The sequence below is a fragment of the Pavona decussata genome, unplaced genomic scaffold (assembly GCF_977016875.1).
Source record: "Pavona decussata unplaced genomic scaffold, jaPavDecu1.1 SCAFFOLD_327, whole genome shotgun sequence".
Classification (NCBI taxonomy): Eukaryota; Metazoa; Cnidaria; class Anthozoa; order Scleractinia; family Agariciidae; genus Pavona; species Pavona decussata.
The window spans coordinates 65,001-89,703 of record NW_028145715.1 but is presented as its reverse complement, the minus strand read 5'-3'; the positions used below and the strand labels follow the sequence as shown (position 1 = coordinate 89,703).

Genomic DNA, 24,703 nt, shown 5'->3' with positions numbered 1-24,703 from the left:
ATTGCAATCGTTACATATCAAATGATGGTATCAAAAGTATTGGATACGGCCAGTACAAAATCTAATGAAACAACAGCTTTAGTATAAGTGATAAACATAGTTCGTATGAAGTAAGATAACCGTCACGCTCCCGCTTCAACGAAAAAAACATAAAATCATAAAAGAGTGTCACTAGTTCCAAGCGATCTTACTTTTCTTGTGATACCGTTATTCCATTTGTAACAACCACAAGCAAGTAATGCACAGTCCGAGCACATCTCGTTCGTTGCTGCTTCTCCATTGCCTTGACTTTGGTCTTTATATCAGTTAACCCCTTCTTGTTTTTCTAAAAAGAGACCGTGGAATTAAAATTCAACGGTCTGCGTCCCACAAATCGGAAGGCATGTTCGATATAACTTAGTGATAGCACTCTTTGAGTGAATTGTTTTGTCTTCCAATGTTCTGAATATACCATCGTTTCTACTGAAGTTGTTTCTAAAATAAGTGCATCCAGTTGAGAAACTTACTTGATTTGGAAACTCAAATGGGTAAATTTATTAAAAGTTTGATTGGTTAATATAAATCACATAACCAATTTTCTTACAAGTTTTAGTCATATAACAATCGTTGGACCTGACTAACAATGAAAATTTGATGACGCATTTCACAGGGCAATTCCCATGACGTCATAGACTTCCAGTGCAATTTTTTGTGAGACATTCAATAATGGATAACATACATTTGTCTGTAAAGCGAACCAGCCGTGAACTGCTACTAAAAATAGTTCGCGGGAAAAAAAAAAATTACAGGGAAATGTATGGAAAGTTCAAAACACGACTGGACGCTTTCTGGCTCAGCTATATCCCTACAATTTTTTTCTTAAAATCCTTTTCCAAATGCCAAAAGTTTCCAATTCATGAATTTCTCAGAAGCGATGTTTTATGAAAATTATTTGACATTGGATTTCCATACAAACACTGTTATTTTAAGCCTGTTTGCCTCCTCGTCAAAATGGCGTCGAAAACCGTGGTAAAGCCTATCCTTACTATTCAACGGTTCTCTCATATTGAGTTTGGACTGCCTGTGATTGAGAATGATGTATTAATCAGTAACTGATGCAAAAAAATCCGAGTTCTCCTAACAGGAGTCGAAGTTAAGACCTTCCGATTACTGGTTCGCATGCTCTACCATTGAGCTACAGTAGACTCGTGGGCGCTAAGGCCATTAAACTCGATTCATGAGACAAACATCCTGCATACTGCTAGGATTGGAATGTCAATGTCTGGCATATGCGCTGTGAAATAAATGTGATGGAATATGTTGAGCCTGTTGAATAAATGAGAATGATGTATTAATGAAAACCACAGGAGGTTTGTTTCAAGAAAGTTTTAATAATCTTCCAGTAGATTTAAAGTATGCTGCATGCTATTCATATGGATGTGATATATTATTGATATAATCTTCTAAGATATTACTAGCACTCGACAGACTTAATAAAATTTAATAGATCCCCCACGACATCAACTAGTAAGCCCTACAGCTGATTTTACCAGTACTGTCGAGTTTGTTTGAGAGGTTTATCTTTTGTATCATCAAACAACAAAGAGCAAACCTTGACGATTGGCTCACTTCCCATTCCGTACATCGTACAAATAATGCAAATAAAACTGTAGATAAAAATAAAAAGTTAACTAGTTCAGAGAAATCACTGATCAAGTGACGCACACTGATATCTCCAACAACATGACTTTGCCTTCGTTCGACTATTGTTAAGACAGCTGTGGAATCGGCTGCGAGGCTTAGTTACTTTCGTTACCTAGAGGATACCTAAAGGCTTTGTCTTCTGTTAAGAAGATTAGAGTACCCTTGTAGGTACAGTGACCTAATCCATCGTTTTGGCCGCCTAGTTCTAGAAATTTGTATGATCACCAATCATTTAATGGAAATTATCTACAGTTTACAACATCACCGTCTGACGGCATGGAATCACACCTTAATGGTCCTCGCTCTACTTCAGACATAAGCTGGCGCTATACGAAGGAAAGGGACTGCCCAGCCGAATTGCTTTGGCTTCATAGACCGCAAGAAAACTAGGGAATCGTATATAACGGACACAAACGAGTCCACAGTTTGAATACCAATCTGTTGCATTGCCTTGTGGTATGATAGCCAACATGCATGGGCCAGTAGGTAATGGAAATTAATTCTTTCAAGTTCTAGTCAAGTTATAACAATCTGTCACACTATAAAGGCAAACAGAAGGACAGATGGATGAAAGTACTTTTAAGCGTGAAAGATACAAAGTAGTTTAAATAAAAGATATAATTTTTGGAAAGTAAAAAAAAAAAAAAAAAAAAAAAATTCAATCAGTATGTTCGTTTTCTTCCAGAGCTCCGCAAATATGACGCTGGAATGCTAGCTGACTCCGGCCTTCTGCGAGACCTTGAACGCCATGAATTTTCGCCAACTGGTAACCCCATGGCCTTATATGGTGACTCTGCCGTTACCCATTAAGAGTTCATCTTGTAGTACCATATCGCACTGCAGGTATTACTCCACACGGATGAAAGAGTTCAACAAGGCTATGAGCAGTGTCCTCATTTCAGTAGAGTGGCTTTTTGGTGACATTGTTAATTATTTTAAATTTGTTGACTTTAAGAAAACTCAAAAGATATCATTGAGTGCATTGGGATAGGTCATTGTTTGAGAGATTTTAAGAAATGACATGACTTCCTTGTATGGCAATTTCACTTCAGATTCTTTAAAATTGATCCACCAACCCTTCAGGATTATTTTTATTGACAACTTAAATCAATTGTACCCAAAATCGAATTGGATTATTAATTGCTGTAAAATGCACAACTAATCAACAAGATGTAACAAGACCCAGTCTGTCAATAAACTGTTTAAGTATTGGTATTTATTTTCTAGTGTTTGTACTCGGTTCAAGTGGTAACAACAACTGCAATTAATGATACGACAACATACCCCGTAATGAAAGAGTGTGTGATGTTTGCAACTGTAAAATCATTGAAGACGAAATTCATTTTTTATTAGATTGCCCAAGTTACTCTTCATTAAGAAATATGTTATTTTCTAAAATAGGGCCTAGCCTTCCATTTACATGATTATTAGTAAAAGAAACTTTAATATCGCATATTGCAACTGACTATTTTATAAACACTCAATCAGTTTCATTTATTTCCTCGTGCTTCGAATTGAGAGATAAACTTCTTTCCGGAATGATTACTTCTACTGTATGAAAAGTTTAAAATAAGCAAAGACTTCAGTTACTTTATTTGTTTATATTATTTTATTTTATTCTATTTTAAGTTATCTTAGGAATTAGTTAACAAATCAATAATTAGCTATGAATAGCTTTTGCAATACTGTATTTGTTATAGTCATGCAAATAAAGCTTGTTGTTGTTGTTGTTGTTGTTGTTGTTGTTGAAAGGAGGGTTCAAAATCTCTGTTTAAGTAGATACAAAGTATAAGAAGAGAGTAGTGGAGGAGGGGAAATTCCCAGAAAATTACACAGAAAAAAATTCAAATAGTACCACCCCCCCCCCCCTTCCCTCTACATAAATATTAAACCCTCTTTTAAGGATCTGAAAAGAAGCAGACTAGCAACAATTTGTATAAGAATAACGACACATTTGAGTTTACAAGACATGTTTCGGTCGTACAACGACCATCTTCAGTTGAAAGTAGAATTAATTTAAAGTTACATTTGAATTTATAATGTAATGCTAAACAAAGATAAATAACAAACGTGCAATAAATTAGGAATCTAACAAAATAGCCAAAGGTAACAAAGGAAGTATACAATAGAACATGTTGATTAGAACGAGAGAGTTAAATTAACGTGGTATGGTTGCTTGTTTAAAGAAGGTTGCTCACAGGAGATGTGTAACGCTTCTTTTGAAACCCTCTTTAATTATACAAAAACGAGGTCCAAAATCCTCGCAATTTGAACAAACCCAGGGTAGAACCTTTAACACTACATTCAATATGTTCATGTTACTTAGTCTGTTTTCTAAAAGCTTCCAAATGATTTGTGACTGCTGCGACACCTCTAGGGCTAACATGGGTCAATACCGTTACAGCACTCGGTATAGTTTTCACATATAATGAAGTCGAACAATTGTAAAAAAAAAATTGTGATAAATTAAAAGATATTCGGCTGCAGATACGACTGTGGTGTTGCAAGGGCCTCTCTCTGCTCGGCAAAATTACAATTATCAAATCCTTTTTGCTTTCAAAAATGACATATGTGTTTTCAGTTTTACCAACTCCGCAACAGTTTATAAAACAACTTAATACTATGATATATAATTTTCGCGTTACAAGATGTATATATCGGCAAATTAGAAAAATGTGAGTTATTGAATTATCTTATAATACTCTTGCATATATGGCAAAGTCGAATACAAGATAAAATTCCAGAATGTGAAGTTTTCTTAAAACAAGGTAGACGTCAAATATAGAACTGAGAAAAGGTTAAGTGGCACTTATATATAATAAAAAATAATTTACAAATATAATTACAGTAATTGTTTACAAATATAAATGTGATTTATAATTAATAATAGCTCACAAATGTAAATACAGAGTCTTGTGAACACTTCTATATTTTCAAAATGGCAATAACATATGTGGGAAAAAAAGAAAATGTTGCATTTGATTCTGTTGCTGCTGAACTTGCTGAGCCATCATTTGCATCATATCTTGATGTTGCTTTTGAGCCTCATCTTGCCTTCTACTCTCAACTTCCAGGCACTGCTTGTGCAAATTCAACTCTCCAGTTTTCCTCTTCTGAACCAAATCATTTTTCTCACGTAGATATGACACTGTGTCCCCGCCACTCCTCCTTATGACTTTTGGTTTAAGTTGCCCATTCTCCACATCCTTGACTTCATCATCCACCTTTCTTTTCGGACTTTTCAGTGTTGAACGCATACTTTCCATTGCTCTATTCCACGTCTCCACAGCTTTAGCATTATCTGCTTCCTTTTCCAGTATTTCCTCTAAAGCTTTCTCAACATCACTCATGTTGGTCTCGATTCTGCTGGCTTTCTCCTCTTCTTTTAACTTTTTCTTTACTTTTTCAACGAGTAGCGTGTAACGCTCTCTCACTAAGCGCTTGGTAACTTTAAATCGTGGAAGTTCCAATGAGTTAAGATTATGGGCAATCTGATCCCAAATTTGTCCTCTTTCAATGCTCCCTTTTTAGCTTTGAAGGGTTCTAGAGCAAGAATTTCTTGATAGAGAGAGTGGTCGTGATCTTCTGTTCACTCCATGCTAGATCTACATTTTGAGAAAATAAAATATGCAGATTTTAAAAATACAGTTAAACCCTATCCAAGAACCTGAAGTTGTCCATGTTAGCCTCAGAAGGTTCTTATTGGTGTTTACTGTGAAATTAGGCTATGCCTAATGAAAGGTAGGTAAATATTTTTTCAATTTGTTGCTGGGGGAAAATTGGCACTGTCCATTGTTTATATAAAATAGGCATATTAATCATGTCTAAATGGCTGCAACCTAAACAAATACAAACCATATTTCAAGTTATTCTTTTTCTCTCTATGCTTTCAAACCGATGAAATATCAATAAAATAATAAAGCTAAACTTTTTTCAAATATCCTTAAAAGAAGACCATAATGTTATGATGCCTAGCCTGCAGATCACTCAGTCCAGGAGGTAATTCTGATTATGTAAGTTGTACAATATTGTTATATACCTAGACTTTCACTCAACAAAACGAGCACTGTGATTGGTTGATTCTTAGTCACGTACCCCTGATCAAATACAAATGTATCCCGACCGACTCGAGAGAAAACAAAACTAACTAGCTTTCCGCGCCGAGGGATCATACATTAAGTGCTTTGTTATATATTTTGACTTTTCCTTCAACGATCGCAGCAAAACAAACAAACAAACCAACAACTGAGAGGGGAACAACTGCGAAATTGTATCCCGATGTTTCCCTCGACTTCGTCTCGGGAAACGTCAGCACTCTCGGGAAAACAAAACTGTTTCCCTCGGGATCATTATAATGATTACTACTTTCAAATTTTAGGCTAAAAATGGCACTCATGTAAACAGTTTTAAGCGGAAATTTAAGATTAGGCTCTTATATGCGTTCTTTTAGTGTATACGAAATATTTTTGAGTCTTGGAAATGTTTACTAGTTCGAAATACATTTCAGAACTCTCCATAGCAAATCAGAGGAGTCTAGTTTGTTTATAAGAATACAACACGGCATAATCCAGACATAAATGTATCATGATAAATGTAATTTTCGCAATTAATTTCTAGCAGCAAAATGTTTCACACCAATCAACGATGTTCATATTTTTGTCTCAAAAAGCGTTGCTGAAAACTCTTGATTAAAATTATTTCCTAATTAAGTTAAGCCTGGTTGTTTGACTCGAGAAAAGACGAGTGGAATAATCTAGTGAACCTCAATATTATACCGAAGCAACTCTATGATATTTTCTTATAGAAAGAAACCGAGAAATAATAACGCTATAAACTTACTGGATTGCTTTCTTTGCCATGTCGATGAAGGAGTCGATGGCGTACTGTTCAGAGAAAGGCAAACGAATGAAGGTTAAAATTTTCTTCTATAAATCGTTCGTTTTTGCTCACATATTTCACAGACATCCTCTAATAAGAATAAACTGTCAAAATTTCGAACGCATATAGCTCAAAATAAGTTTAAATGGTGTTAGTTTTATAAAGTTTACTCACGTTTTAGACGAAACGGCAAAATGGTCTACTTCACGTGACAGACAAGGCCACTACGGCGGGAAATTTCACAACAATGTCAGGCGGAAGTGATTCTGGCAGTAATTTAACTTCCGCTTGTCGTCACAGACACCCGCCGTCGTCGGATCTTGATTATCTTGGTAATATGTGCTGCCGATTAGGACGAATTAAGTTTACATATCTAGGCAAAAAATGTTGAATGTACTCTCATTTGTGTGAACTGCTGGCACGGGATAATTTGGGTACGTTGTTTCCTTGTACTTGTGCAGTATTCTGGTTCACGCGGGTGGCGCAATGATGCAAGAACAGCTTTATTATACCTTTAAAAGTGTAATTTAAACTAAAAGCAACAAGCAACAATGGTCTTTTTAGTTTGAAATTGAGGGTGCCATTTTCCCCCTCACGTCTAACAAGGTATAATTAAGCAAGAGTTTTAGACTTGAGCAAGCCGCTCTTTGTTTTGAAAGACCGATACGTACAGTACAATCCCTCCCCTCGATCCCAAACAGAATCCCTTTTCCGTTGCATACTGGCATACTTGTTTACAGTTTACAGCTGGCTATCTCGCACTCACACTTTCTCGAACGAGTTTCTCAGGTTTCTTTGAGTGTGCGAGTAGGCGAAATGATCCTATGATTCCATTTTCATTGGCCACTTCAAACAATACACTCGAATTTAACTAATTAGCACCAAAAATTCTATAGATGGTTTGCATTGCTGCCATGCTGGTGTACAAAATAAAAGAAACTTTGCTCCCACAGTTTGCATAAAAATGGAAGCTTACTCCTAGAGGTAACTGTGGAACAACATGGCCCATTAGGTGACATGCAAACAATCAACTTAAAGAACTTCATTGCCTACAGTGCGCCATCCAAAAATGCAATGCAGCGCATGTCAAAAAAACGACTTGTGGGAAAAGCTTAAGATAAGAAGCGTTGGCATCGTTGTTTTAAATTTACAGTAACTGCTACTCAAAAATTAAAAAGAGTAAATTTTATGACCGATTCCTTTCACCAAACATACAAATTTCACTTAATATCACTGCGCAGGCTACACACAGACTTAAAAGGAAGGCGGGTGATGAATTCAAGGATGTGAAGAATGTGCAACCTAAACCAAAAGTCATAAGGGTGAGTGGTGGGGACACAGTGTCATATCTACGTGAGATAAAAGATTTGGTTCAGAAGTGGAAAACTGGAGAGTTGAATTTGCACAAGCAGTGCCTGGAAGTTGAGAGTAGAAGGCAAGATGAGGCTCAAAAGCAACATCAAGATATGATGCAAATGATGGCCCAGCAAGTCCAGCAGCAACAGAATCAAATGCAACATTTTCTTTTTTTCCCACATATTTTATTGCCATTTTGGAATATAGACGTGTTTACAAGACTCTCAGTATACTCTATTTACATTTTTGAGTTATTATTAATTATAAATCACATTTATATTTGTAGACAATTACTGTGTATTATTATTATTTTATATATTATATATATATATAAGTGCCATTTATATAATAATCACTTAGCCTTAAATTTTTTATGTGTATTGTTTTTAACAGCAATATATTTCTCAGTTCTATATTTGACGTCTACTTGTTTTAAGAAAACTTCTCATTCTGGAATTTTATCTTGTTTTCGACTTTGCCATATATGCAATTTTTCAAGAGTTATAAGATAATTCAATAACTCACATTTTTCTAATTTGCCGATATATACATCTTGCAACGGTTGGTTGGTTGATACTTTTTGAATTTTTTTCTGTGTATTTTTATGGGAATTTCCCCTCCTTCACTACTCTCTTCTTATACTTTGTATCTACTTAAACAGAGATTTTGAACCCTCTTTTCATTAATTGCAGTTAATGTTAACACTTGATCTAAGTCCAAACACTAGAAAATAACTACCAATACTTAAACAATTTATTGACAGACTGCATCTTGTTACATCTTGTTGATTAGTTGTGCATTTTACAGCAATTAAGAGCGGCATCGACCGACTACCAACTGTTGGTGGCACAAGTCAAAAAATCGATTTCGCTCATATCTTGCTCATAGGAAGGCCCTAGTAAGAAACAAAACGGGCTGTAGTTAGTTTTTTCAAATACGACTTCCTTACGCGTAAACATGCGAAAAACGATTTTCAACTCAGTTGAGCCAAAATCCGCTTCCCGCCGGACGGAATTGTCCTTAACTTTGGCCGGCCGCGTATCAATCCACAGTCTGTCACGGATCTTGAAATAACATCTATTGTTTTTCTAGCCCTTCTTCTTTTGTTCCACAGAAAAACATTCAAAACATACGTTACTTTTATGCCCGAAACTGATCTAGAACAACATGCTATAAATGCAAATTTTTAACAACCAAATTTTCGAGCTTGAATACCGGCAATTTTACCCGTGGGTGATAACTTAGATTATCATAAAATGACTTTCTATGGATTCACTGTGTACTTATCAATCATAATATTAAAACAAAGGCTTGGGTAAATTATTTTAAGTGACTCGCAGGGCTTCGGATTTATCAACTACCCTGTCGAAAATCTGGCATTCGCATTGTAAACAATGGCGTGACATAGCCGGTGACCGTGAACTACGAAAACCAAAAGAGATTCAAAAACGTGCATTATTTTGAGACATAAAGGTGGGGAAACTAAGCTGATACCTTAATTAACAATCCAACATAAGATCTGGGCATCTTACTCATCTATTCGTGCTCGATACAAGCATAATATTATTAGTGTGTCGACGACGAGTTCATTTTTAGTATTTCATGGTCATTTCATGCACGCCGTTTAACAAGAATTTAGCATCGAATTCTTCATTAACCCGCACTGGGGTTATCTCTGTACTCTTACCCTCTGAATCAAGAGAACTTTAACAAAACAATCCAGTTTACGAATTAATAAACATTTCTATATTTTTCTAATAAACAACTCGCAAGCTACACTGTTGCGTGACAACCATGAACCGGAAGTGTCATCATAACGATTTCTATGTTTCGATGTCTTCTTCTGCCATGATGGTTTGAAATTGGGGATAAAGACGATTTTAAGCGACCAGTTTTCGTAACTAAAGTCCTTTTGCTTCCATACTTTCGCACGCAAAATAAATACTCAGAAACGAGCACATTATATTCGAAGTCCAACAAAGCATTTTAAATGCCGTCAAATTTGGTCGGTATGTTGATTGTCTCCCTTAACTCATCCACACCTGATAAAGAGGAAACGACTTCTTTCTGGAGAGAAACGAAAAATAACTAAAACAGAACATTGTGTCAATGTCACGAAGTAGCAATAAGGACATGCTACGGCTCCTATACATTTGGTATTTCTGGGCGTTTTTCATTTACCAAGATACTCCAGAAATTCCGGTTGGGTTGCAACAATGGAACATGCTTTTTTTGGTTCGCTCCACTGAAAAATTTCCGGAAAGAATGGAACTTGTGAAAAGGTAGTCCCGTTTTCCCGTTGGAAACTTTTCCGATTCCATTTATGAGTTTCACAAGGTTTGACCAGTTCCAGGCTGTTCACGACCATATCTTCGGTAAGGAAATATGGCGGCTTCTTCTACTCCCTCGGTGATTTTCCTATCCTCGAGTAGTAGTTTATACTAATGCTTGGTGTGTCATGGCCTGGCTCCAGATTTTCAAACGTTAATTAATCACAACTGTGCCATGTATGTCAATGGTAAGTAGTATTTATCGAAGAAAACATTACATCTAACCCTCGGGTTCTTTGAGTGTTCCGATTTTTTCCCGCGTTGAAGCCTAAAATTTTTGCATCTGTAATTTAACAAGGTCTTTTGTCATTCACCCTTTCACAGCAGCTGTTTCAAGTGCGTGTCGTCGAGGAGCTCTTCCTGTGGCTTGTACTTCTCTGCACAGAGCTTCAATGGTCCCTCAAATCATCCTGGAGTGGCTTTTAAATTCATCAATCGTATAAGCTTATCTATACCGCGGCAAAATATTTTCATAAAAACCTTGATTTTGGTGAAGATCGCATCGCATATAGGTTGAAATCGTCACCAGGATAGGACTGTCATCATAATTTTTTGAATTCACGAGACTCTCTTCTTCCTAAGACCGACTCTACAATTTCGTTTAACAACAACAATTGTGCCCCCATTTTGTATTTTTTGTGCGGAATACATCGGACGGAGAAGGAAATGGATGGAACATGTGTTAAATGGAACACGTTCTTCACCGATAAACAATTCCCACCGAAATTCTCGGAATTTTCCGGAATCTTTTGGTAAATAAAAAGCACCCAGCTACCTTCTCTCCTATTTATCCAGGAATACCGTAAACTGCCTCTTATAATCCCTGGGGCCCGTTTCTCCAAAGTCCCAGTAACTTACAGGACCCGCTAAGTGTCTTTCGTGATAAATATTTCTCAACAGATAAGCCCAAATCGTCATCGTCCTGATGTTTTCTGGCGTTGAAAACGTGGCCGAAAGGGCAAGAATAAGCTGAACCTCGTTCCTTACATCTTGAAAACCAATATTCTTTGTACAGGACAGTAGAGGTACTATCTCTCTCGGTGTATGACGTTTGCAGACTGCAGACTGCAGACTGCAGACCACAGACTGCAGACTGCAGACTGTAGACCGCAGACTGCAGACTGCAGACTGCAGACTAGATGAGGACCGGAGTTTATCGACAAAACATCAAAACTTGCTGAAAATGAGGTTTTTTTTACATGTTTTTGTGAGGTATGTATATTAAATGGCAGTTTATGTGAATTTTCAACGTTTTATGAATCTTACGATTAATTCCCATAGAAATCCTTATTTCGAGAAGGCTTTTGTGACTGTGGGGACCCTGTGGCACCCTTATTCCCAGGCTTCCAAGAAAATAAAAGAAAACATGGCAATGGTATGACTCGTTTCTCTTTTTTTCATCGGGAACCCGAGCTATTGTTTTCTGAAGGAAGCATACTAAGTAAGGAAAAGACATTCCTAGTTTTGAGAAAAAAAGAAGAAGAAGCAGTACTGCAGGAAATGAGTAAAAATCTTCACATCGAAGTATCGATCGGTCAGAGCACCTGGTACATTTTGGGCTGTAGAAAGCATAAGCATTAATTCTTATGTTTCAATGTGTACTATTTTACAAGTAACCGTCTGCAGTCTGCGGTCTGCAGTCTGCAAATGTCATACACCGCTATCTCTCTGGACCTTGTTCTGTCTGCGATCAAACGAACATGGCCCACCGACAATCAACGTAAACGAACAGCAAAATTCCATGCTCGCCGTTTAGTTTACAGTTCCTTACTGTTTCTCTGGTGTTATAATAATTCAATTTATTTATACGTCCAAAAAAGCAATGAGGACTTTCCAAAATCTAATTAGTTAATTACGTTCATCTTCACATAAAGAATATTTCAAGATCAAAAAGCGCAGCAAAATAACATTACTAATAACAGAAGTATTGACCTTTATCTTGGTTTCATTAAATTTGTTACGGCCTTTATTGTTATTACTTTTTCCCTTAGAAACGTTCAGAATTCTGTCTTGTGTTTTTTTTGTTTTGGTTGTTGTTGTTGTCGTTGAGTGTGCGTGTGCTTTCCTTTGCAAATATAATTAATAAACTAAATCACGCAGTTTTTGCATCTATTATTCACTAATCACGAGCTCTCATTTTTAGATGTATGAAGATTGGAAAACTCTATAGACAATGTTTTAAAAAACGGAGATGGACCCTTTATGCTATTTCTCTTCCCTTTCTTTATTTACAGAGATCTAAAAAACTCGCTCATGATCAACGGACGAGTGAAACAAACATTACTTCGAACGTATATTTCACGCAAACGATGCAGTTTAACATAACAGTCGAAACTTTTAATCAGGTTAATGTCGTTCAAATCTGCTGCGTTTTACCTATTTCTAGTTTAATTTATTCAAGGCAGTGATAAAGAAAGAGGAAAATAAATTTTCCAATTATTTGTTTTAACACAATAATATTACACAATAACGAACTGGACTCCGCATCAGAGCGAACGGATACTCTGAAATTTCCAGTTGTGAAACGCAGCCGAAATTTATATTTGTCCGTAACGCTACCGAATTTTCGATCCAAAGATTTTTCTGCTGCGAATGAAAAATGCTTCCTTTTAAATGACGCTTGCTCTAAAAGGAAAAAATGTTTGTACCCGTGACAGTGTGTCACGCCATCTTTTTTACGCTTCGATCGCCAAATCTCAAGAAAATGCTGATAAATCTGAAGCCTAGCAGGTCATTTACTTTCACTTACCCAGAGTTTTGTTTTTATATTATGATCAATAGATATACAGTGAAGCCATAGAAAGTCATTACAGGGAAATCTAAGTTATCGCCCGTGGGTAAAATTGGCAATGTTTTAGTGCTAAAATGTGGTTGTTGAAAATTTGCATTTATAGCATGCTTTTCTAAACCTATTTCGGACGTAAAAGTAACTTAGGTTTTAAATGTATTTTCATGAAACAGAAGAAGAAGACCTAATAGAGCAACAAATGCCGTTTGAAGGTTAGTAACAGTCTGTGGATTGATACGTGACCCGTCGAAAGTTAAGGAAAATTCCATCCCGCCGAAAGCGGACTTTGAGCTCAACTGAGACAAAATCGTTTTTCGCATAATTACGCGAAAGGAAGCGGTATTTGGAAAAACTAACTACAGCTCAGTTTGTTTCTCACTAGGGACTACCTATGAGCAAAATATGAACAAAATCGATTTTTTGACTTGTGCCACCACTTGGTCGATATTTGTGGAAAATCCAATTCCTCGCGCTGGGGCTATACGGCGTACTGGGGCGCGTCCCCCGGTTGGTGGATGGGGGAGCCCTCCATCTGGGGGGTTGCACCTAAATAATACGGAATAGGGTGCCGTGGACCAACATAGCCTAGGAGAAGCAAAACTCTGATTCCAAAACCGGGCAGGTGGAGCTCGTTAGCCTTGGCAGGCAGTTCATCTAGGAGACGGAAAACTCTGATTACAAACCCGGACAGATGGAGTTCGTTAGCCTTGGCAGGCAATCCTCTAGGAGAGGAAAACTCTGATCTCAAACCCGGGTAGATGGAACTCGTGAGCCATGGTCGGCTATCATCTAGGAGAAGGAAACTCCAAGTGAAATCACCCCTCCCTCCAGGCCGGGGTTTAGACACAGGGCTAACAACCCTGTTCTGTAAAAAAAAAAAACTTGTTACGGAAACGGCAACAAAGGAAAAGAACACTTCTAGGTGTGACAGGCTTCCAGAGTCATCGCAAGATACTCGTGTGACTGGCAGTGGTGAAAACCGAGTGGAAGCCACTGACATGAGAATGGAAGTCTTAAGCGCCAAAACCAGAACCAGGATTGGTTTCTGGAATGTAAGAACCATGTATGAGACCGGGAAGCTAGCGCAAGTTACAGCAGAGATGAGGCGCTACAATCTACACATTCTTGGAGTCAGCGAGAGCCGATGGACAAGATCCGGTAGATACAGAACCAACACGGGAGAGACAGTGCTCTACAGTGGTAGAGATGACGATCAACACCACGACGGAGTCGCAATCATCCTTAAAAAGGGAGTGGAAAAGTGCCTGATGGAGTGGAAGCCTATTTTTTTTTTTTTTTTTTTAATTTATTTATTGACAATACAATCCATTACATTGCCATACATACAATACAAATATACAATAGTTAATAGTAACAATAACTAACAATAGTTAATAATAATAGTTTTACAACACCGAAATTAGTGCCAGGCAACTTCTTACATTTCATTTTTCCTGTTATTTCCACAGTTACACGGTTACAGTTTACATATAGTACGTAATTTAACATAACTGTGGACTTGATCTTTAAAGAATCGTTTCCTCAAACATTCTCCATTTTTTCCTAAACGAATTGGTCTTATTCGATTTAAGAGAAATGTGCCTTTCAGTTTGATATTTATTTAATAAAATTCTCTTAAAGTGGCTAAAAGATGGTTTCGTTTCTTTACACCGGCAAGTCCACAGATACGTTTTTCCTAAAATAAGTATATAGTTTTGCAGATCCATCTCCTCCTCTAAGAACCCTAAAATAATCTCACAATATTTTAAAGAGAGGCCTACGCAACTGTTTAGTTTATTTAAAATTTTGTCACAAACTTCATTCCAAAAGGAGGTCGAGAAAGAACAATCAAAGAAAATATGAGATATCGTCTCTATAGTGTGATGACAGAAGGAGCAGTTGGGGTTAGAAGCATAGCCTATCTTACAAAGTAATTCATTTGTGTATAGAATTGAATTTAATACTTTATATTGAAAGGAACGTAGATAAGGTTCATTTGCGGCTCTCAGTGGCATCACAAATGCCTCCGAAAGTTGCTTATCCTCTAGATCGAATTCCACTCTCAACTTAGCTCATTTATTTGGTTTTTTGTATTTTTGCTTTATAAGATAGTGATAATAGTCACGGCACTTAAAATTTTCTAAATCAAAGATATTTTCTACGTCGGGCATGTGAAAGCGCAGTTTCAATGGAACTGATTGCCTTAGACCGGTCCATACTAAAAAGTTAGAGTTCTTTAATCCAGTAACTTTGACAACATTGAAAGATTCAATATTTGTCATATCATAAAGCAGATGATTTGTATATATGATATTGTTATCAAAAAAATGTTTATAAAAGACACTCTTGCCGTCAATCTTTATATCTCTGTTGTTCCATAAAATATACTTATATGTATTTTTGGGGTCCTCGACTTCTCTTAATTTAGACCACCACTCCAAAAGTTCTCGATAAAAGGTCGCTGAGATTGTTAATCGGTTGATATCATAATTGCACTGAATTAAAAATAACCCCCCTTCGTATACCAAAAGATGATCAAGATATGACTTCCAAAATCCAGAGTAATCTGGGTCAACTATTCGTTTTAACCAGCTTAGCCTTAAAGCTTTAACCATACTTTCATAATCTAGCATTTTGAGGCCACCTTGGTCATAAGGTGCATAAGTTGAGAGTCTAATAACCTTGTCGTTACCGTTCCACAAAAATCGAAAAACCAAACTGTTGAATTCTTTTATGACTTCGAAAGGAGTACATAATACCGAACTAGGATAGATCATTGTTGGGAATAAAAGTGTTTTAATAATATTTACTTTGCCGTGAATTGATAATCCTCTTGACTTCCATAGATTTATTGTGTTCTTAATTTTTTTCAACCTCTGCTTAAAATTTTTCTCTACTAATATTTGTACATCATATGTAATATATATTCCTAAAAATTTGACACATGTTTTCCACTTAACCCCTAGTGGTTCATTCTCACAATTTTGAAGTGACCCAATCCACATTGCTTCTGTTTTAGCTACATTAAGTTTAAGTCCAGAGGCTTTCTCAAAACGTTCAAGTAATCCAAACAGGGCTCGGGCTGAATCCAAGTCTGATAGGACAGCAGTTGTGTCATCGGCAAATTGCAGTAATTTAGTTTCTAAACCGTCTATAGTTAATCCTTTAATATTTTCTTGATTCCTTATAGCAATCGCCAGTATTTCAACTGCGGTGACAAAAAGGTAGGGAGAAAGGGGGTCCCCCTGCCTCACTCCACGTGCTATATTGAAATAGCGAGAGCATAGGCCGTTGTTTATAACGCAACTTTGAACATCGTTGTAGAAAATTTTCACCCATCTTCTAAAATCTGGTCCAAAATTGAATTTTTCTAAGCATTTTTCAAGAAAATCCCATTCTAGACTGTCAAAAGCTTTTTCGAAGTCAATAAATAATAAAAGACCGGGTAGTTTCTTAACTTTCGTATATTCCATTATATCCAAAATTGAACGTATATTTTCGCTAATATTTCTGCCTGGGATATATCCTGATTGATTATTATGAATTAACCCAGGTAAAAGACGCTTCATTCTTTCAGCGATAACTTTTGAAGCTATCTTCGCATCAACGTTCAATAGGGAAATTGGCCTCCAGTTTTTTAGATCACAGCGATCTTGGTCTTTTTTCTCGATAAGTGTAATAATCGCCTGTCTTTGTGACGGGCTCATTGTTCCTTTAACAAAAGATTCATTAAAACTTTCAACTAAGGGATCGCCTACAAGATCCCAAAAGGTCTTATAAAATTCTACTGGTAGACCATCATTTCCGGGTACCTTGTTTAACGGAAGGGAATCTAAAACTTTTTTACATTCCTCTTTGCTTATTAATCCTTCACCAAGACAAGAAGAATCATTAGAGGGTGTTGGTATAGGTAAGTCTTCAAGGTGAAAATTAGGCTTATTTCCTTCGGAACCATCTCGTCTAGATTTATAAAGATTTTCATAAAAAGCGCGCTCCGCATCTAATATCTCGAAAGGGTCTGTTGAGATGACTCCACTCAGGCGAAGCTTCCGAATATGCTTCCTAACGTGATTTCGTTTTTCTAAATTTAAAAAGTATTTTGAATTCTTTTCCCCATGTTCATGCCATCGTGCGCGCGATCTGATTATTATACCTTCCACCTTTTTTTCATACAGATGTTCCATTTTTTCTTTCAAGACATTTAAAACTGATAAGTTTTCTTGACTGGGGCAGTTTTGATATGCCGCTGTAGCCTCTTGAAATTGTCTGTTTAAATGTTGTTCCTCTAAATGTCGTTGTTTACATTTGTTCATCGAATACAATCTAGAGTATTTCTTAACATTATATTTAACCCAGTCCCATACAGATCGCGGATCACTTAACTCTCGATTTCCTTGCCGTAACCAAGTTGGTAAGAGAAGATTTAATTCATTAACGTATTCTTTATCATTCAGAAGGGAGCAATTTAATTTCCAAAATCCAGGACCTTTTGCCCGATCTTCAACATCCTGCAATTCTATCACTATTGCGGAGTGATCAGTTTTTATGGCTGAAATCATATCAACATGGCAAATATTATCAGATAAAAAATTTGAAATAAGCCAATAGTCCAACCTTGAAAATATTAAAGGATTTGATTGACTCCAGGTATAGCTTCGTTTTGTTGGATTCTTTACTCGCCAAATGTCATGCAAATCCAGCTCGGACTGTAGCAGCTCAATTGTGTTAATCACAGATTTCCTTGGGATTTGATTGCCACCTCTTTTGTCAATAACTGGATTTAAAGGACAATTAAAATCTCCTCCCATGATAATGTTCTCGATATCATCAAGGTTTTTATTTACAATGGTTTGCAGGATTGTGTGGTAAAAGGCAACCAATTCCTTGTCTCGATTAGGGCCGTATATATTAACTAAAAGAGCGGGTTCTCCGCTCAGGAGTACTTTTAATATTATAAATCTACCATTTGCATCAATAACCGATTCCTTAATGACACAATCAAAATTATTCCTGATTAAAATTGCGACACCTCTTGCATTATTAGCCCCATGAGAGCAGATCAGCGTCGCACCCCATTCTCTTTGCCAAGAAACTTCATTCCCTTGGGTAGAATGTGTTTCTTGAAGGAAAACAACATCGGGTTTTTGTTTTCTGAGCCAAGTAAATATAGTTCGTCGTTTACGATAGTTGCCTATGCCTCTCGTATTTAAAGAAATGAATTTACCTCTCACCATTTGTGATGATAAGACATGTGAAATAGTCTAAATTTAGTAGAAGATGGATCTTTATATACCGGTTAATTACTGATAGCCACACAATTAAAATAATCGAACGATGTAAATAATTAATACTAACACAAGAAACGTTTGAGGAAAACAAAATATATGACTTGTAAAGAATTGCTAATAAAAATAAAGCGTACATAAGCAAACTGATTTGGAAGAAGTATTGCTCAAAATTCGCTCTTGTGCAACACTGCACAAGTAATCCCAGCGGACATGAAGACATCGCGCAGATGATTTTTGCGCTGTGCTCGCAAATGTGGAATAAAAAAGGTCTCATCACACTGCCATTTTACAAAATACAAAATACAAAGTTAGCAAAGCGGAAACCAAACTAAGCAACAGGAACCTCTCTTCCGTCAATATAAAGTTTTCCCTTAGTGAAACGCACCTTTTTACCATCTTCATATGCCTTTCTCATAGTTGGCAATGCTTTCTTGCGGGCATCAAAGTCACTAGGTGTAAAGTCTTCTACAATTCTTACCCCTTGTAGTATTTCCTTTCCATCTGCACTCTTTGCTGCTTGTAATAATCTTCTTTTAAAAGGCCTGCTGTAAAGCTTCGCGATAATAGGCCTTGGCTTATCGTCTCGTTTCTTCCCGGTGCGGTGGGCGTTCTCTACCTCGGCTGCTACATCTTCGAAGCCAAGAGAGGTGATGAAATCCAAAATTATCGACATACAGTCTTCGCCTTCATCCTCGTTAACACTAAGCACTCGAATATTAAATTCTCTAGAATACCGTTCTAGATGTTCCAACCTTTTTTTTAAGATCGTCATTTCTTCTACGAAGATTATCTACCTCTTCGGCATTGAAGCTCACAAAGTTCAAGGATTCCTTCATGTTGTCGACATCGGCTTCTAGTTGCTGTTGCTTGGTCTTCAAACCATCTATTTCGTCAACTTTGAACATGACGCTTTCAATTTTTTGCAGCCTTTCGTTTGTGTTTCTTTGGAAGTCCTTTAAATCATCACTAAGTTTGGTTATTTGACCTGTGAGGTCAAGTCTCATCGATTTCAGTTCTTCGAGTACTTTGGCACTGGCCATGTTCGACTCGCTAATGTTTACAGCTTTCTTCTCCGAGTAGTTTTGCTGCTTATTGCTTCCTTCAGGCGCTAAGATTTTTCCAGATCGAAGACGACTTCCTGACATGAAGCATAGTAATCAAAGGCAACAAAATTTTGGACAGTTTGAGTTAAAATCAAAACTTTTGCGGAGCTCAGCACGGCACGTCTTACTCCATGCTATTCCCCCGAGCCTATTAACAGCAGGCTGATGAAGATCAGATTGAGAGGGAAGCACATCAATACCACCATCATCCAGTGCTACGCACCAACCAACGACAGTGAGGAAGAGAGCAAGGAGGCTGAACTGGAGAACACACCAGGACATGAAATGAAGATAGTGATGGGCGACTTGAATGCCAAAGTTGGAAGTGATAACACCAACTACGAGAGAGCCATGGTTATGGAAGGATGTGCAAGCATGAACAACAATGGAGAGAGACTGCTGGAATGCTGCGGAACATACGACCTTGTCATTGGCGGGACTCTCTTTCCACACCCAGACATCCACAAACTTACCTAGTGTTCCCCCAACGGCAGAGACAAGAATCAGATCGACCACCTGATGATCAACGGGACGTGGAGGAGATGGCTGCAAGACGTTAGAGTGAGGAGAGGAGCAGATGTTGGCAGTGATCACCACCTTGTCACTGCAACTCTGAAAGTGAAACTGAGAAAGAATGGACCTGAGAAACCAAGACAACAACAGTTTGATGTGGAGACCAAGTCAGAGAGGCTGGAAGAGAGGTAAAAACAACAGTACAGGGAAGCTGATCAAACAGTGAAAAGAATGGCTAGGGCCAACAAGCGGGAAGCAGAAGAGGCCGCGGCCAGAGGAGAATAAGGACGAGTGTACAAAATCACTAAGCTCGTCAGCGGCAAGTACCGGGCATCTACAGACACACCCATCGCAGATAAACAGGGACGGATACTAAAAACAGAAGCGGAACAAGAGGCGAGATGGGCAGAACATTTCAGCGAAGTTCTAAACAGACCACCACCAACCGCTCCAGCGGATGTACAGGACCCGGCTAAAGACCTGGATGTAAACACAACGCTACCTGAGAAACAAGAAATTGTGGCAGCCATCAGATCCCTCAAAAACGGAAAGGCCCCTGGTCAAGACAGCCTCAATGCAGAACTCTTCAAGGCCACCCAGAGCTTGCAGCGCAAGTTCTTTAGCCACTCTTTACAGCCATCTGGGACGAGAAACAACTACCAGAGGATTAGACGGAAGCCGTCATAGTAAAGATCCCGAAAAAGGGCGCCTTGAGCAATTGTAACAACTGGAGAGGAATCACCCTCCTGTCTGTTCCAAGCAAGATCCTCGCAAAAATCATCATCAAGCGAATTGAAGAGGCAGTGGACCAGCAACTCCGAAAGGTGCAGGCCGGTTTTCGACCAGAAAGAGGGTGAAGGGAGCAAATATTTACTCTGCGAAACATCATCGCACAGTGCACAGAATGGCAGAGACAGTTGTACATCAACTTCGTAGACTTTGAAAAGGCCTTTGATAGCATCCATCGAGAGAGTCTATGGCGCATTCTCAGGGCATATGGAATACCGCAGGAGATTGTTCTTGTCATCAAGAGTTTCTACAACAACTTCACATGCAGGGTAGGAAACAGCGAGACCAGCTTCAGCGCGACGACCGGTGTTAGACAAGGCTGTTGTATGTCTGCGATGCTCTTCAACTTGACAATCGACTGCGTGATGAGGCAGACAACAGCAGACCAAGCGCGAGGCATCAGATGGACCCTCTTGACACAACTTGAAGATTTGGACTTTGCTGACGATCTAGCACTCATGTCGCATACCCACCAGCACATGCAGGAGAAGACGTCCCATCTAAATACCTTTGCACAGCCAGTAGGCTTGACGATCAGCCAGAGGAAGACGGAGGCAATGATGCTGAACGTACCAAACCCATCACCTGTCACAGTAAATGGAGAAGATCTACCAACGACCGAAGAATTTACATACCTTGAGAGCACTGTCAGACATGACGGTGGGGCAGGCAGCGACATCAAGAACCGCCTCAGTAAGGCCAGAAATGCGTTTAGAATGATGAACAACGTTTGGAAGTCATCCCAGTACAGCACCAAGACCAAACTAAGACTGTACCAGAGCTGTGTAATCTCCACCCTACTTTACGGCTCGGAATGTTGAAGGATGACAGAGAGCGACCTCAACAAGCTGTCCACCTTCCACACGAAAAACCTCAGAAGAATCCTACATATATTCTGGCCTGAAACCATCTCCAACCAAGAACTTCTTGCTCGCTGCAACCAGAACAGCATGGAAACCATCATTATGCGAAGACGATGGAAATGGATCGGACATGTCATGCGATGGGAGCAAGACAACATCACTCGCACAGCCCTTCACTGGACACCAGAGGGGAGACGCAGGCGAGGACGACCCAAGATCACCTGGCGTCGGACTGTGGAGGCAGAGCTGAAGACCTTACATCATACCTGGGGCCATGGGGTTACCAGTTGGCGAAAAGGCATGGCGTTCAAGGCCGGAGTCAGCTAGCATTTCAGCATCACATTTGAGGCCCTCTGGAAGAAAACGAACACATTGATTGAATTTTTTTTTATTTCCAAAAATTATATCTTTTATTTACACTACCTTGTATCTTTTACGTTTAAGACTGCTTTCACCCATCTGTCCTTCTGCTTGGCTTAATAATGTGACAGTTGGTCATAACTTGAGTAGAACTTGAAAGAATTAATTGCCATTACCTACTGGCCCATACAGGTTGGCTATGATAATCATACCACAAAGCAATGCAATAGATTGGTATTTCAATCTGTGGATACGTTTGTGTCCGTTATATACGATTCCCAATTCGGCAGCGCACTTCATTTTCTTTGTATAGCGTCAGCATATGTCTGAAATAGGGCGGGGGGCCATTAAGGTATGTTTCCATGCCGGCAGACGGTGATGGTGTAAACTGTAGACAGTTTCCATTACATGATTGGTGCTCATACAAATTTCTAGAACTGGGCGGCCAAAACGATGGATTAGGTCACTGTACCTACAAGTGTACTCTAGTCTTCTTAACAGAAGACAAAGCCTCTAGGTATCCTCTAGGTAACAAAAGTAGGTAAGCCTCGCCGCCGATTCCACAGTTGTCTTAACAAAAGTCGAACGAAGACAAAGTCATGTTGTCGGAGACATCAGTGTGCGTCGAGCTTGAGTGATTTCTTACCTCTGAACCGGTTAACCTTTTATTTTTATCTACTTTTTTATTTGAACTATTTGTACGATATACAAAACAGAAAGTGAGCCAATCGGTAGGTTTGCTCTTTGTTGTTTGATGATACAAAAGATGAATCTCACAAAAAAACTCGACAATACCGGTGAAATCAGCTGAAGGGCGTTGACGTCGTGGGGGATCTATTAAACTTTATAAAGTCTGTAGAGTGCTAGCAATATCTTAGAGGATTATATCAAAAATACATCACATCCACATGAATAGCATGCAGCATACTATAAATCTAGTGGAAGATTATTAAAACTTTCCTGAAACAAACCTCCTGTGGTTTTCATTAATACATCATTCTCATTTATTTACCAGCTGGCTCAACATATTCACTATATTCCATCAAATATTCCATCACACATTGATATTTAAATCCTATAAGTATGCAGGATGTTTGTCCCCTAAAACTAGTTTAATGAGTCTCCTGTAGCTCAGTGGTAGAGCATCTGAACTAGTAATCGGAAGGTCTTAGGTTCGACTCCTGATAGGAGCACTCGAATTTTTTTCCGAGTATGCCTGCGTCACCTTCTGATTAATACAACATTCTCAATTATTTACCAGGCTCAACATATTCAATCACATTTATTCCATGGCGCATTAATGCCACACATTGACATTTCAATCCTAGCAGTATTCAGGATGTTTGTCCCATAAACCTAGTTTAATGGCCTTGGCTCCCACGAGTCTCCTGTAGCTTAGAGGTAGAGCATTCCCGAGTATACCTGCGTCAGTTGCTGAATAATACATCATTCTCAATATGTGCTTATGTAGTTAGTCACAGATGCTTCCATTAGCTCTGTTCTATTTCTTCTCTGTTTTTGATTTTGTTATTATCTATTGCATGCTTATTTGTTAATATATATAATAGAGGGAGCCCATTATTAAAAGCCTTGTGGTTTCTCATGGCTTCCTCGCCACCTTTATACTTGACACCTTGAGCAGGTCTCTCGCGGAGTGCTTCTCTCATGTCAGCCGCTGACTGAATGTCGTTTCCTTCGTCTTAGTATCGTCGCACTGATTGCTTCATGGGACATATAATCCGATCACATATGTCCTTTTCATGCTGCGGCTCCGAAAAGTCATAACTTTCTACAGCGACTCCGGTTCGTTGGCTGATGCTCTGATAACTTGCCATCAGGAAGTTATTGTGGTAGCAACCTGCCTCGTCTGATCTTATGTAGGCCTTGTCAAGTGATGGGTTTTCTGTTTTCAGTGTCAAAAGAAGATTTTCTAGAATTGAGGTGACAGCAAACCAATCTTGAGTACAGGAATCAAACAGGTTGGTATAGGTTACAACCATGGGCTCTTCTGTTTGCTTAAGAGCAACACTCAACACTGCTGACATGCCAGCTCAAATCTCTCTTTCCAAACCATTCTGTCTGTTTTTCTCTATACTTCTGACACTGAAATTACATCGCCCAGTCCATTGCTATCAGTGCGGATGTTGCATCAAGTGATCTCAGGACATCTTGTTTGGCTAGATCTTGATTTTCAGAACGAAAAATTTGTGCTTTCCAATCAAATATATGCTTCTTTGCTTGCAAGAAGTCATAGACAATGTCTTCTTGATATTCCTTGCTATTAAAGCATATACTCTGGCTTTCATTCTTTAAACAAATTTCTATTTCTTCTAGGACCGTTTTCAAGTCCTCGCATGAATCACATTGTAAGTTGTGCGGGTGTTCACATTCTTGTTTAAACGCGTTATCGCTCTCATCACTTAGGGAGAACGTCCTACAGTGATCTGTGTATGGGCTAGAATCTTCTTTACAGTTGAACTTTATAATCTGTTTTTAGATATCTTTTCCCTTGATTAAGCCTCTCCTTGATTTTTACACTCGACTCTGCATTTGCGCCAGCCTTTTGGATTTCTTCAAGCACCCTCTCGAGTCTTTCAAAAGCTGCTGTACCTTGCGCTGCTACGTTATCAAGGCCTTTGAGAGCTTTCCTCTGGGACGCTTCCCTCACTTCAAGAATACGATAAAGGGTAGCTTGGCTTAATGGTTTAAAGCTTTCTTCCTGGCAAAAATGTAGGTACTGGGCAATGATGGT

General features: G+C 38.4%; 1 protein-coding gene and 3 pseudogenes across 1 annotated transcript in view; all 4 read right to left on the bottom strand.

Annotated features, from left to right (window-relative positions):
* Positions 1-326, bottom strand: part of LOC146453631 (DELTA-actitoxin-Afr1a-like) — a 45,228-nt gene extending 44,902 nt beyond the window's left edge. Inside the window, exon 1 of the mRNA XM_085096416.1 lies at positions 192-326. The gene's annotated coding sequence lies outside the window, so the exon portion shown is untranslated. The remainder of the gene's footprint in view (positions 1-191) is intronic.
* Positions 1-24,703, bottom strand: part of LOC146453627 (uncharacterized) — a 77,969-nt pseudogene that overhangs the window by 1,708 nt on the left and 51,558 nt on the right.
* On the bottom strand, positions 4,617-5,281 carry LOC146453630 (uncharacterized; annotated as a pseudogene).
* LOC146453629 (uncharacterized) lies at positions 17,612-19,516 on the bottom strand (annotated as a pseudogene).